Raw genomic sequence first — 14,185 nt, 5'->3', positions numbered from 1 at the left:
CTCCACAGGATATTTATTTAAAAGGGAGGGGAAGTAAAACAATAGACCTAAGTGAAAATCCATCAAAAAGCATTATTCCTCTGCCAGGTGCAACAGAAAGGAAGATAAGACAGATAATAACAGTGCTGGAGCAGAATGCTGTTTAGGTTGATGGATGAGAAGAGCTGACAGCTCACAGAGACTGTGAGGGCAAGCTGTTGGGTATGGTGTCAGACAAAATAAATCTATACAGCCTTGTTTCACCCAAACACAGCTTTATTGCAAATGATACAGCCCAGCATCGTGTCTTGGGCTGATTTTTCCAACTTTGAATATGAAATAGCAGCACATTAAAAAAACATGCAGGAATTGCTGCTACATACATACAGAGAGCTGAGGTGCCACGTCTGAGAAACTTCGGTTTCTGTTTGTCCCACTGTAACTTTTCCAGCACTGAGAACCCACCTGTCAACAAAGATGGTATTCAGCAAGCTGGTAGGATATAACACTTGGCACTCTGTTCAGTGAACATATTAAGTTCACTGGGAATAATGTTAATACGTTAAAGGACATGGGGAAATGAAGGCAGTTTTAAGGAATAGTCCGTGCCTTGGGACTGCTGAGGAATCTGAAGAGAATAAATTGAGCAAGTGAAAAGATAAAGATAACTTCTTTTACTCTTCTCATATTTACAAGCAAAGTTGTCTTCTTTTTGGAAGGAATTTCTTAATAATTATGTTACCGCAAACTTTAGATTATATACTGGTTTTAGATACCTACACCTCTCCTACTGCATGACTTGAGATTGGAAAAATGCTTGCCTTTGAGTACTCGAGTAGAATATTCTTGTAGAGGAGTGACAGAATTTGAAATAAAAGTTTGCTGAGCCTTTCTGTAGCAGTCAGACTTAAAAAAATAAAAGAAAGAAGCAAAAAAAAAAAAAAAGCCTCTTTTAAAGGAAATCTGAATCTATGCCAGTATTTTTATACTGCTATCATTTAAAAATAGATTTCTTTTAACACTTTAATTTCCCTCCTCATGTAAAACTCCATAAATTTTTCTGTTCACCATTAGTGATGTCTTAAAAAATTACACATTGATATTACAATTTCTAGCAAATGTTCATGATCACTCTCTGTTCTGCAGTGCAAGCCAACTAACTGCAGATAGCTTGAAATGTGTCAGGCACAGCTTTTATAGGCAGTGCTGGATCAGGATAAGGATAAGGGAAGGACAGAAATAGCTTTATCCCTTCTAGTGCTCCACAATCCTAAGATACTGCAAGCCATCTCCAGGCAATTGCGAGCCATGCCCAGCTGGTCAGGGCCTGAGCAGCAGTTCCCACAAGCATGCAAAGGGGTGGCCACAGTGATGCCATTGCCAAATTCCCATATGAGTTTTTGATGCATTTATTATGTGCTTCCAAAGACTGCATCTTCCAAGGATTAATACAGAAAGGTACAACCTTCAACAGTACAGGCTATAATTAGAAATCCAACTTCCACAAGCTTTAGGTAACTTCAAAACCCCACTCCCAACTTACCAGGAAACCCAGGAGCTCTGGATTTCAGACAAGGTGGATGATCTTCTTAAGGTTTATTTGCTCCCCTAGCCTTCAGTGGCACCTAGTGGAAAAGAAGCAACTTGAAAGGAGGAAGAGTTTGGAGGGAAAAATGCAACTATGCAACCTTTTCCCAGCTCCACCAAACAACCTTCTTCCAACCCCTCTGAAGGAATAAGGATGTGGAGTGGCTATATGGAAAAAAGAACCAGCTGCTGGTGTGAAGCAGAGTTAGCATATACTGGCAACAGGAGCCTGTTCTCCTGAGAAAGAGAATTTGCCATTCAAAATTAGTTCAAAAGTTAATACATGGGGTTGGAAAAAGAACTAAATGTAGCATAATGAAAAAGCCAACAACAATGAAAGAACAGGCAGGGTGCAAAAGTGACAGGGAAGGGTGGATGTGACTTGGGGGACAACTGGGATCACTTAACACTTCTTATTGGAAATACATACAAGGCCTTGCACCATTTTTTACCAGTGCAGACACTGAGTCATTATCCATTTACAAGGCACAGTGGGCAGTGTAATAAAGTATTTTTTTTCCCTTTCTGACTATGCCCCTGTAACTCAGTAATTCAGACAAGATTGTATATTGTTCTGGGAGGATACATGCCTAGCTTCCTGGGAGCTCTGTGCCACATTTCTATATTGTTGGAGGGTCTATTTGCAAATGTTCCCTGTTGCTTCAGCTAGACTTCAGGAATGGGACTTTGTATTTGTGTTTAAGTTTCCATGCTCCTCCTCTCCCCCCTCTCCAGCTATTGGAGTTCCTGATGACCTCATGAAAGTGGCACTGTCCATTTATAGCTTATTTTTACAGGTCTTCTGCAATTACCTGACTTGGAGAAAAGCCCACACAGCCTCTTTCAGAGTCATACTTCTTGGGCTTGTAGCATGCATGTCTTATTCACCAGACTGTGAAATCTACCTTGTAAAACTCATCTAAAATTTGTCTGCGCTGTGAGTACTATGCTACCTGCCTCAGCTCTGCTAGCAGCTGTGTCACAGAGTCACCTTTTCTGTTTTTCCTCAAAAGAAATGTGAAGCTTCACTGACAGCAAAGGGAATTGGGCACTCGGCTTCCACCAAACTTCTATTAGTATAGTTCTGCTGCTTCTTTTGCTGGTGGGTAAATCACTCCGTAGCTTCACTGGGGGTTTGAGGACTACTTGCATGGGTTAACACAAAGTTTTCATGAGTGCTTATCTCCCTCCATATCCAGAATAGCTTTTTCCATGTATCATGCTTTCACTTACTTTCTGTGAAATGCTTGCTATGGTATTTCTATACTCCATCCTCCCCATTTTTGTACTTGTGCATTCAGTTTTCCTTGATACTGTCACCTTTGAACAGGTGAAAAGTGCTAAGCAAAACAGTTCACAAGTGGGTTCTTTCTCCCTTCCTACTTCAGCTGCACAATCAGACATCGGATTTTTTCTTTCAAAACAAAAACACACTGCTCACTTCTGTGCCCATATATCTTTGGCTGAATTTTCAAGAAAACAGCTATTTGAATACTAAAATACAGGACAGGCTTTAAAAAGATCCATTTCTGTCTGTCTTGTGGTTTTAATCTTTTCTTATGTATTTGTTTTGATTCATCTCCAAATTCCAAGTGTGATGGCCTGAGCATGTGGTAACTTTGCTGGTTAGGTGGTTTGTTTGCTTGTTCCTTCTACACATCCTGTCCTTTCATCCAATTTGGTATGTATTCAACCGATGGTACTGAGGCCAAAGGACAAAAAAATCCAGGCAGGCAATATATCAATAGTTGCAGCTCCATCCTATGGTGCTACTGCTTTCCCAGAAGTATAGGTTTGCCCTGTCTGAATACAGCTTGCCCTTACAATGCCAAATACAACATTGCTAGAGTCTGCTTTTAGCATTAATCCTATGGTATCACTTATATTAACTGCTTCAGTTGATAACCCACAGTATAATAAAGGAGGAACTGTTAAGAGTGCCTTGATTGCTAGAAAATTACACTACCACAAGACTGGCGGAGATAGATAGTGAATATTGCCCATGCTTACTAGACGAGGTCAAACATCAGCTGGTTAAGAGTGAGCTAATGTTTCTAAACATCAGTGCTTAATAACAGGTTCCTGTCCTGATACTTAAATAGTTAAATGTAAGCTTTCACATGCATGTTTGAGTAAGAATTCAGAAGTTAACTTCAGACATTCTGGTTTAAGAATTCAACCTATGCACAACATCAGTGATAACAAGCAAGACAAAATATGGCTAATAGAACAGAATATATTTTATAGGAATTGATGAATAAGCTGTATTGCTGTCTTTCTTGTGATCATGAAGGCAGGAAAGACTATTGCTGTACTGTGCTTACACATTCTAACTTTCAGATACCACATATAAGACCTAAGCATTAAGACTTGTTTTGATGTAGAATTTGGTATTTACCTGTGTTAGTACCTCTAAGTTCTTAAATACCTCTTAAGTATTCTGTGTGATTTAAGATCTTTTGTGGGGTTTTTTAATTGCTCATCTATATACATCTAGGTGATCTAATAATTGCAAATTGTTCTGAGAAATGGACATTTTGTTCCATTTTCAGATCATAATGAGACCATCACAGAAAGAAGGTATCTCACCCTTTCTTGTTGCTATATTTCCTATTCCCTAGCTACCTGGCCCAGTACAACATTCATGAATTGTTCAGGGAACTGATCCTTGGTGGAGGGGTGAAGGGGGGATTGGTTGTTTTTTAAAGCTGGATTAATTATTGGTCAAACTCACTGCGGCTGCATGAGTGTTGCTCCTGACTCAAGAAAGAGGCCAGTGCATTAGTGGGAGCTGGCAAGAAGGTGAGAACACCCTCCTTTAGAAGCAGTGGGTTACAAACTGGCTTGAAACATATTCTACCACTTTATTTAAAATGACATGTGGAGATGATCTGTAAAATAGCAGTTGTGAGGTTTTCTGTTTCTTGCTTTATATTGGGACAATATAAAAGAGGTGGCTTTATCTGTTAGCCTGAACAGCTAGCTCTCAGGGAGCACTGCAGTGCCTACATCACCCAGTGCCTTCCACCTACCCAGGTGCCTCTGTGCAGCTCTCTGATTTGTAAATAGGTACACTTATATGTTTGCATGTATGCCACATTTTTATATACACACAAATATATAAAGATACATAAATATAAGGAAACAAGGGCAATAAAGAAAAAACCCAAAAGGTTACCCAAAAAGACAGCACAAACTGGAATATCTTAGAATATCTCCTTGGAGATATTCAAAAGTCACTTCGATGTGGTCCTGGGAAATTGGTTCTAGGTGGCCCTGTTTGAGCAGGGGGTTTACAAGATGGTTTACAGAGGTTTGTTCCAACCTCAGCCATTCTGTGATTTTGTCACTCTACAAAGTAATCAATCTCTCCTTTATCACTCAAATCAGAGAAGGCTGCTTTATGGGTAATAAGAAAAGATGATTTGTCATCATCGTTAAGAACAAAGGATCAAATCTCTGACCCATCAAAGTCAGAACAACTTCCATTAACTATGTTTTGTACTGCAGCAGGCTGTGACTGACACCTCTACCATACTCCAGTTCATGTATTGACTTGTTCTCTATATTGGATTTTAAATTTAAAAATCTACATTTCCTGAGATCTCAGGTTTCCTAATGAATAGTCCATCTTATGCAGTGCTTTGAAATGCATCATCTTTTTCATATGAATGTCAGATAATGTTTTATACTTTTCTACTGAGTGATTTCTTTCCTCCAGCACACTCACCATTTTCCCTAATGCTAATATACTCTGGAGTTATCTTATCTCTTCTTTCCTGTTTCTTTCTGTTAAGTGCTAACAACATAGAGAAAGCTGCAAACAGATAGGTTTCATACCTGTTGATCTGCTCACCTTTAATATTAAAATAAGGTTCTGTACTTTCTTTCTCCCTCTTGAGCTGTGTATTACCATGTAAAAACTACATTGCTTGTTGACATTATTTTAGAAAATATTTTTATACCCTCATAATATTGCTTAGGGAATACACAGTACATAAAGTACTTGGCAGGGGGAAAGGATATGTCTGCTTGCATTTCCATTTAGTATGTTTCTGGGATAGCAGAAGCATTTTATTTATTTATTTATTTAGATGACCGAGATCTTTTTCACTCTCTTGCACTTTTGGAGAAACATCAAAGTCATGCTTGAACCAGCCAGTCTATATTTACTTCCAGAATCACTACTTCCAGAGTTTCTAATCTTAAACCTGACAGGAGATGTTTTTTTTGACCCGTTGCCACTAAGAAGCAATGTTAAAAAAGACTATATGGGTTCTGCAGAGCCCAGCTCTGCACACAAGTGGTCTAGGAGATCTTATTTTGTGAAAGGTGAGACCTTCCCAGTCTAAACTATCCCACAGAGGGGATGATCCTAGTGCTGCCTATAGAATAGGGAACAGACACTGTCTCCAACTTTTGTATAGAGCAAGTTGAAGAAAGAAGCACTTTTAAATACATGTAGGGACTATTCAGCCTTACTAGCTCCATCTGCTTATTTATTTAAATGTGTCTGGTTTAATATTCATCTCTTGGGGAACTTTCATTATGTGAGTAGCTGTAGAAGCCAGTCCAGCAATAACACAGGCGAGAGTGAAAAAGCTTTGCAACAACAGCAGGGTGATAGGTAGAAATCTTATTTGGTGTTTGTCTATATTCAGCTCAGACTTCGTTACTGCATGAAACCTTCCTTTCATAACCTTTTTTTAAAAAAAAAAAAAAACATAGAGGATAAAGCTAGTTGGAAAAATAGAGCTATTTGGCAGATGAAGGTCCCACCTATCAAAATAATGTACATCTGTCCAAGACTTATAAGCCTAATTCCCCCAAATAGCTGTAGAATAGTTAACTGCTATTTTTAGACTTTTTGAACAGCCAAGGGAAAAATGGAAATATATAGCTGTAACACTGTGTTGTATCATTAACTGGAAAAGCTTGTTTTCAAAGAACATTTGGAGATGCATTTTACAGATTTTCATTCCATCATCTGTAATAGCCTCCTTGTTCTATGTGCGAAAGAACTGGTTATTCTCCAGGAGCCTAATACTATCAGGGACTGATACTCCTCAAGAAGCATGAGTAGCTATCACTGGCGACTGATTATCTCTGGAGCCACTGACAGCCAGGGATGCTAACTATCTTCCAGGGATTCTCAGCACTCCACAGGATGAGCTCTGAGCTGGAGGTTAATAAGAGCCTATGCTGAGCATTACTATCTTTCCTTATTAACAATACAGGGGAGTAAAATGAAAGGTACAGTACCACCCTGCAGTGAATATAGTGGGTGCCTGTATTCATGAGTATCTGAAGATGAGGGGCAACTTTGAAATTGAAGTGGTCAAATAAACCGTGAAACACAGTCCCCGGCAGAGGCACAGTACTTCTGTGCCAAGGTTAGCAGCTTGATACTACAGAATAGACATAAACAGTGAGAAAGAAACTGGTATTGCTATTTCTCAGGAATGACAGCAGCCATCATCACAGCAGGTGGGGACATGCTGGGAGCACTGGCACTGGTGATTTCTTCTGCCAGGTCACTTGGCCCTGTTCCTCCAGACCTCTCTTTCTCCGATGTCTTGCCCACACTGGGTAATGAGCCACATTTTTGCTTGTGGCAGGTGACATACACTAATCAGTTTTCCATACCATGTGCTCTGGGCAGACCCAGATGGTCACCAGGTCCAGTCAAGAGCCTAGATCACCAAGGGATGAGACAGGTCCAAGACCAAGCCAGGAAGTCAGTTTGCAAGTTGGGGCTTGGGTCAAGAGAATCCGTGGCAAGACACAGGAGTGGCTGAGCTGGAGACCAGCACTGTTCCCAGCACATCTTGAACAGGTGATAAAGCACCAGGGCGGAGCTGCCATAGAGCCCCTGATCAGTGAATAGGGAGAGACCCCAGGTGAGGCTGGTTAGGGCTATTAAGGCTTGTTGTGCCCTTAGGGCCCTGACAGCCCAGAGAAAAAAAGCAGCTGAGGATGGAAGAGCCTATTAACAAATTACGTTTGTCACACTCAAAGAATTCAGACTGAGAAAGTTGGGGCTGTTCAGCCTGGAAAAGAGAAGGCTGTGTGGAGACCTCATAGCAGCTTTCCAGTATCTGAAGGGGGCCTACAAGGATGCTGGAGAGGGACTCTTCATCAGGGACTGTAGTGACAGGACAAGTGGTGATGGCTTTAAACTTAAACAAGTGAAGTTGAGGTCAGATATAAGGAAGAAGTTCTTTACTGTGAGGGTGGGTGAGGCACTGCAATAGGTTCCTCAAAGCAGTGGTAAATGCTCCATCCCTGGCAGTGTTCAAGGCCAGGTTGGACAGAGCCTTGGGTGGCATGGTCTAGGGTAAGGCATCCCTGCCCATAGCAGGGGGGTTGGAACTAGATAATCTTACGGTCCTTTCCAACCCAAACCATTCTATGACTCTATATTGTTGCCATGTAATCATGAAAAAGCTGCTAATTGTCAGCTGATAATGAAATGGTAACATAAATGTATTGAAGCAAATCTATGAACTGGCTCAGCAGACAGCCTCTAATTGTGGTGAAAAATGTAAATTCGATACTCACATCAAGGGCTGCAGTCATGCACATGGCAAAGCAAACAAGCGTTGGGCAGTTATTGACCATTCATGTATTTAATGTCATGGGAAATACCAGGATAGAGAGGAAGGGTGGTTGGAGGGCTATGCACATATTCTTGTCGTTAATCTGTGCCTGGCCTGAATCCAAATTCACAGGCAATTTTTGGCCAGCAATTTAGGATTCAATTTACAAAAGCACTTAACCATCTAAGCAAGAATGAATAAAATTTACAGTGAGGCTCAAACATCTCCTTAAAAGCTAGAGATATGTTAGTGCAGCTTCATGTACCGAGGTAGGCTTAAGCACATACATGCCTCTTTTCTGGAGTCAGGGTCATGGAGGCTGTGATAATTATCCTCATCCTGACACAACTCCCACAGCCTCACTGACTGCTTTTAAGTCATTAGGGCACAGACCATCATCTGCATGCATATATAAATGCACAGAAATATACGTATCTAGAAAGAGAGAAAGGATGTGAAGGCAGTGTTGTAATCTTGCTGCTACGACAATAGGAACTGTAATATTATTACTGTTGGTTTCATACTTATGTATGTGTGTGTGTATAAAAATAAAAATTAAAAAAGACGCATTCTGACACTAAATCTTACAGTGCCTTAGATCTTAGTTATACATATCTGCACGAAAGTAAGGTAAACCTTTCCATAAAGTGATGGGAGAAAGTGTCTGGAGCCAGACATGGAGGACAGATTCCTCCTGCTGCAATACAAATTAGAAAACCTTTGTTCTCTTGCAAACTGGAAAAAATAAACAGCTTAGAAGTGGGTTTGTTTTTTTTTTTTTTGTTTGTTTGTTTGGTTTTCACCTGAGCAGTTTCTCTGCAAACTTGCTGGGATTTAAGCCTACCATGGGACCACAAGCATGTTTAACCTGATCTGTAAACCACCCCTGGCAGCTGACCAGCCATGATTCAACCTGTCATACTCTAACAAAAATAAAGTAAAACTTGCAGCCTCAGCAGGGTACATCTTCAAGCTTTGTAGAGGCCTGTACTGCAGCATAATACCTTGTTATAGATAAAACAGAATCTTCTACAGAGGGAAGTATCATATTAGACAAATATTTTTGCAGGTTGTAGTGACCATGTGTAATACTTGTCCCTTGCATTTTACCAAAATTCCTCATCCAATATTTTTCACATTACGAATTGAGGGCAAGTGTTTATTCCTTCAAAATATCCCTCTGCAGTTGAACACAGGACCTATGGGACTCTCACCAGAGTGCATACCACAGATAATGCGACAGCACTTTGGCAAGTTCCATTTCCTTGCCATGGAAAAGTCAAAGTCTAAGGTGCACCTCAGTGCCTGGGAACAGTCTTGTACTGAAGTCCAGTGAGGGACCCTAAAAATCTACACATAACCAAATCAATATTTTTCCCAAAAGAATAAAAATACAGTTATCCTAGGGGTCAGTAAACTTATCTGGAGGACTGTTAAATCCAAACCACAGCACATGGCTGCACTAACTGCTCAAGCGCCTGAGGCAGAGGGCCTGCAAGGGTGATATTTTACATCTGTATTTCAATTTGCATCGTACTTAACAAAAAGTAGAGGGTTTTTTATGGAAAGCTGAGCACGACTCTTACCAGTTGATGGGGAATGGACCCGGGCGGATTTATGTGGCAGAGCTCCTGCACGTGTGTCACCAAAGCCCAAGAGGATTAGCATTTCAGACTGAGAAATGTGCATAGCAGTAGGTCTTGGTCCTGGAAGGGGGAGTCCAGCAATTACTCACTCTTGGTTTGTTTTCTGGACACTGCACGTGAGCAAGCAAAGCAGCAAACAAAACAAAATCACTGTATTGATTCTAATTCTACTGGTGTAGAGAGGTGCTTAATAAGAAAGTAGACAGAGTAAAATAAATGTACTGCACTATATTACTTCTTTATCATAAATCTAAATGCCAACTAAATGGTATTGTTGTTCTGAATCAAAACAAAGTATATTTATCTAAAACACTCCAAGGCAGACAGCTCCATATGTATTTGTGGCTGAGAAGCGTATTTCCAGCCCCTTCTTCAATGGAATCTGAACCATTTCATCTGTTCTTTATACTGCTACCAGCCTTAGTTTCTAGAGTTGTTTCCGGTAAGCATTAGTTTTCAGACACAGATATGTGTATGATTTATTTATATGGGACTGAATCAGAAAATTTTTACTCTAAAATGAGAAAACAAGCCCTGGTCTCTATGGAAATTTTGTTTTCAGCTTAATTACAAGGTTTCAAGACTCTGTTCATTTAAATGGATAATTTGCATTAGACAAATCTGGCTTTGTATATTATTGAGAGAACCATCTGGTTGGAAGTAAAATTATTCTTCATGGTAAAGAGCTCTCAAACTATCAATCATTTCTATTTTCTCAAAAGGCATAAATAAAATCATTTATTACACTGTTATGACCACACAACATGTCACATCTGGATCTTGGAGATTTCACTCTACAGGCCAAAAAAAATCAGAGTGAAGGCAAATTGTTTAAAAGACTGCACAATTATAAACATTATAAACATGGGGTGTTGCTATGGTTGCAAGATGGGTTGGAAAGTAATTTTAATTTCCCTACCGTAAAAGGCTTTGCACAGTGCTCACCATATTTGGCTGGGATAGAGTTAAATTTCTTCATATTAGCTAGCATGGGGCTATGGTTTGGGTCTGTGCTGGAAAGAGTGTGTAACACAGGTGTTTTAGTTACTGCTGAGCAGTCCGTACACAGAGTCAAGGCCTTTTCTCCCTCTCACACCACTCCACCAGTCAGCAGGCTGGGGGTGCACAAGAGATTGGGAGGGGACACAGCCAGGACAGCTGATCCCAACTGGCCACAGGGACAACCCAGACCACATGGTGTCATGCTCAGCATGTAAACTAGGGGGAAGAAGAAGGAAGGGGGAGACATTTGGAGTGATGGTGTTTGTCTTCTCAGTTCACTGTTACGTGTGATGTAGCTCTGCTTTCCTGGGGATGGCTGAACACCTGCCTGCCCATGGGAAGCTGAAGAAAAGTTTTGGGGTTGTGGGGTTTTTTTTTTGTTTGTTTGTTTGTTTGTTTTTGGTTTTGTTTTGTTTTGTTTTGCTTTGGTTTTTTATCTATTTAGTGTAAACACAACAATTACACAGGCCAAACCAATTTTTCTAGCTACCTTTCTGCTGAGAGTACAAAGATGCTTATATGTAGTTTTCCATGCTAGATGTACATCCCCGAGTCTGTAGCACAAATGAAGTTGTAACTATAATCTACGCTTATTTCACGTTTTACTTAGAATGCCTCATAATTAAATTATTTCTTGAAGTTTATGTACTCCTAGTGGGAGAGAATAAAAATTTCTTATTAATTTCATTAGGAACTGATTAAATATTTACCAAAATACAGCTCTGACAAAGCTAATTAGAAATGCTAGTTAAAAAAAACCCCAAACCAGCCAGATGTTTATGAAATATTTAAATCTCTGGAAGAAATAATTCCAAAATTGCATTTTAAAATTACTTTGATAAAAACACGAAGCCTCAAAATCAAAGTAAAACCTCTTCAGTTTGTGTAATTACACATTTTTCATGACCCCCAAGACATATGTAAGTGTTTTGCTGTAATAGCTTTGGAATGGTGGCTTTCCTTGATGCTACAATCCTCACATTTTCTATAGAGTGTTGGAATTAAAACACATAGCCAGCATTTTAATAACTGTTTCTAAATGCACTTGCACAGATGAAAGTTAAATTCAGATCACAAAAATACTCTCACAAAGCTACACTTCTTCATATTTGCAACCTCTCAGATGTCTTTATGAGCATTAGCAGCTACACTTTCAAAGGCAGCTTTCCTGAGAGGAAGGCGAATGCAAACACCACCATCATTCCTGTCCTCAACCTTCTCCATATTCATCCAGCAGCATCAGAGCAATGTGATAAGTACTGACACTTCTGTCTACATTGACAAATGGAAGGACACAGTCTGTTTTCAGATGGAAGCTATCTAAAAGTCAGCTTGTCTTGTATTCTGCCTTGAGAATATTTAACTTTCTATATTGCCCCCTGAGTGAAAATAGTACTTCTCCTGTCAAGTGGAGAAATTATCATTCTGAGGGAATAATGTGTGTGCATGAGGTTAGGGCAGCAGTGGAGTGCTATTCCCTATTCCCTTTTCAGAGTGCCAGCTGCTCATTTAAACCTCTCCTTGCACTTTGCACAGAGATGAAAACTCAGTTCTTCCTGTTCAGTACATTGTGCAATTCTTACTCTAAACATGATTGCATGAAGGCAACCTCATCATTCTGTAGAGAGGAAATGCACCAAATCACACAACAATTAGTCACCACGATGAGAGTAGGTTGAGCTTCGAGACTTCCCTGATTAAGGGTCAAACTATCTTGCTTTGCAGCTATCTTAGAGTTTCTACTATGGGCTGCTCCTGAGGCCTTTTTGATGAGTAAAGAGCAGTTAGGAAATTCCCTGGTGTCACTTTGGTAAAAACCGATTACTTCGTCTTCACGCACTGTAGGTAGGAAGGTATTTTTAATCATGTTGCGTTTCATCTACAGTCACTGAAGAATGGTGCTAACTGGCTGGACTCTATAAAGCTCATGAGGTACAGTGGTAGTCAGACATCCCACCATCCCAGCATGCACCCTTTACTATACCTCAGCTAAACCTAGGAAAGGGTGGAGAGAAAGTGAGTATCTTTTGAAAAGAGTGCAAAAAATAAGCTGGTTACCTCAGAGAACAAGGAGAAATATACTTGCTTGTCCATTTGAAATATGCCCTAAAAACCATTTCACAGGGAGGTCCTTTGAAGATGACATTTGAAATTCAGCAAAGCTGCTTCCCTTTTCCTTCCTTTGCTCTGTCCTGCATATGGCAGTGATATGCATCTTACAGCTCCCAGGAAATTTCTCCCACATTTGGTTAGAGGCTTTGAAAAACTTCTCTGTGCACAGATGTAATCAAAACTTGTTAAGAGCTCGGGAGTCTGTCTGCAGTGAAATGTTCCTACCTGGGTCTGCAGACCCAGAGGACTTTCTCTTCAGCACCTTCTTTTTCTTTCACAAGGGAGAATGGAGGTCTGCGGCAAAGCCTCATAGACCCTCTGCAGGACTCAGGGAAATTCTGAACTGTGATCTTGCCCTCACTCCACGTTCTTTCTCCACCAAGAGTGCAGAAAGACATCAGAAGTTGAGTCTTGTGCCCGGGCTCCAGCCCTTCTGGGTATAGCACAAGTAATTGTCTGGTCTTGCATGTGACTTTATGCTGAGGTGAATATAGACTGGAGAGCATAAATCCCCCCTTCAGCAATGCCCAGGCCATGTGCAAGAGAAACAAGACAGAGAAGAGTGAGGAAGCTTGCAAGGGCAGGACAAGGCAAGGATGCAGAGAAACTGGGAAGATACTTTGATTATAAACAGGAGATATAAGGCACCAGGAGAGAAGAGAGCGAGAACTAAGAAAGGCAATATTGAACTGCAGGAGAAAACCATGAACAGGAGGAGATGAAAGCGAGGAGCAGGGCAGCACAAAGTTAGATGAGAGCAGAGTGGGATGGAAGGAGGCTATCAACACGGGGACTGAAGAATGTGCAGCCACTGGTGAACCCTGCTCTGCCCAACCTGCAGCTGGACTCCTGTAGCTGTGAGAAAAAAGAAGAAAATCACATATAACTTTGCCTGTGCTTTATTTTATAACTAAGCAAGCACGGTACCTGGGTAACCCAAGAATAGGCCCTATAGAAAAGGAGTTAGACAGATGAATAGGGTGAAGATACTGGTTATGGGACATTTATCAACTGTGACTATTATAAAACAGGAGCTGATAAGAGAAAGAGAGGTGTAAGTAAAGAAAAAAAAGGAATAAAAAGAAGATGGAAAACAATAGGCTTAATGGAGGGAACAGAAATATAGCAAAGATAAGAAGACAGAATGAAATTGGAAGATGAAAGGAAAGAAGATAACAATGAAGGAACGTGCTAGAATAGTGTTTCTCAAACTTTCTGAAAGCATGGGTGTGTTTGGTCTCATCTGTCTATGTATGACTT

At 40.4% G+C, this 14,185-nt stretch overlaps 1 long non-coding RNA gene across 1 annotated transcript; it reads right to left on the bottom strand.

The window, feature by feature from the left end:
• Positions 1–365: 365 nt before the first annotated feature.
• Positions 366–9,866, bottom strand: LOC115604816. Its single transcript, XR_003990420.1, has 3 exons — positions 9,752–9,866; positions 1,523–1,604; positions 366–444 (listed from the first exon to the last, which is right to left on the bottom strand). It is a non-coding gene; the product is annotated as an uncharacterized LOC115604816 (long non-coding RNA).
• Between the last annotated feature and the right edge of the window lie 4,319 nt (positions 9,867–14,185).

Source organism: Strigops habroptila, chromosome 3 (genome assembly GCF_004027225.2).
Source record: "Strigops habroptila isolate Jane chromosome 3, bStrHab1.2.pri, whole genome shotgun sequence".
In the NCBI taxonomy this organism is placed as follows: Eukaryota; Metazoa; Chordata; class Aves; order Psittaciformes; family Psittacidae; genus Strigops; species Strigops habroptila.
The sequence above is the reverse complement of the archived record's forward strand: the minus strand, read 5'-3'. Positions and strand labels throughout refer to the sequence as shown.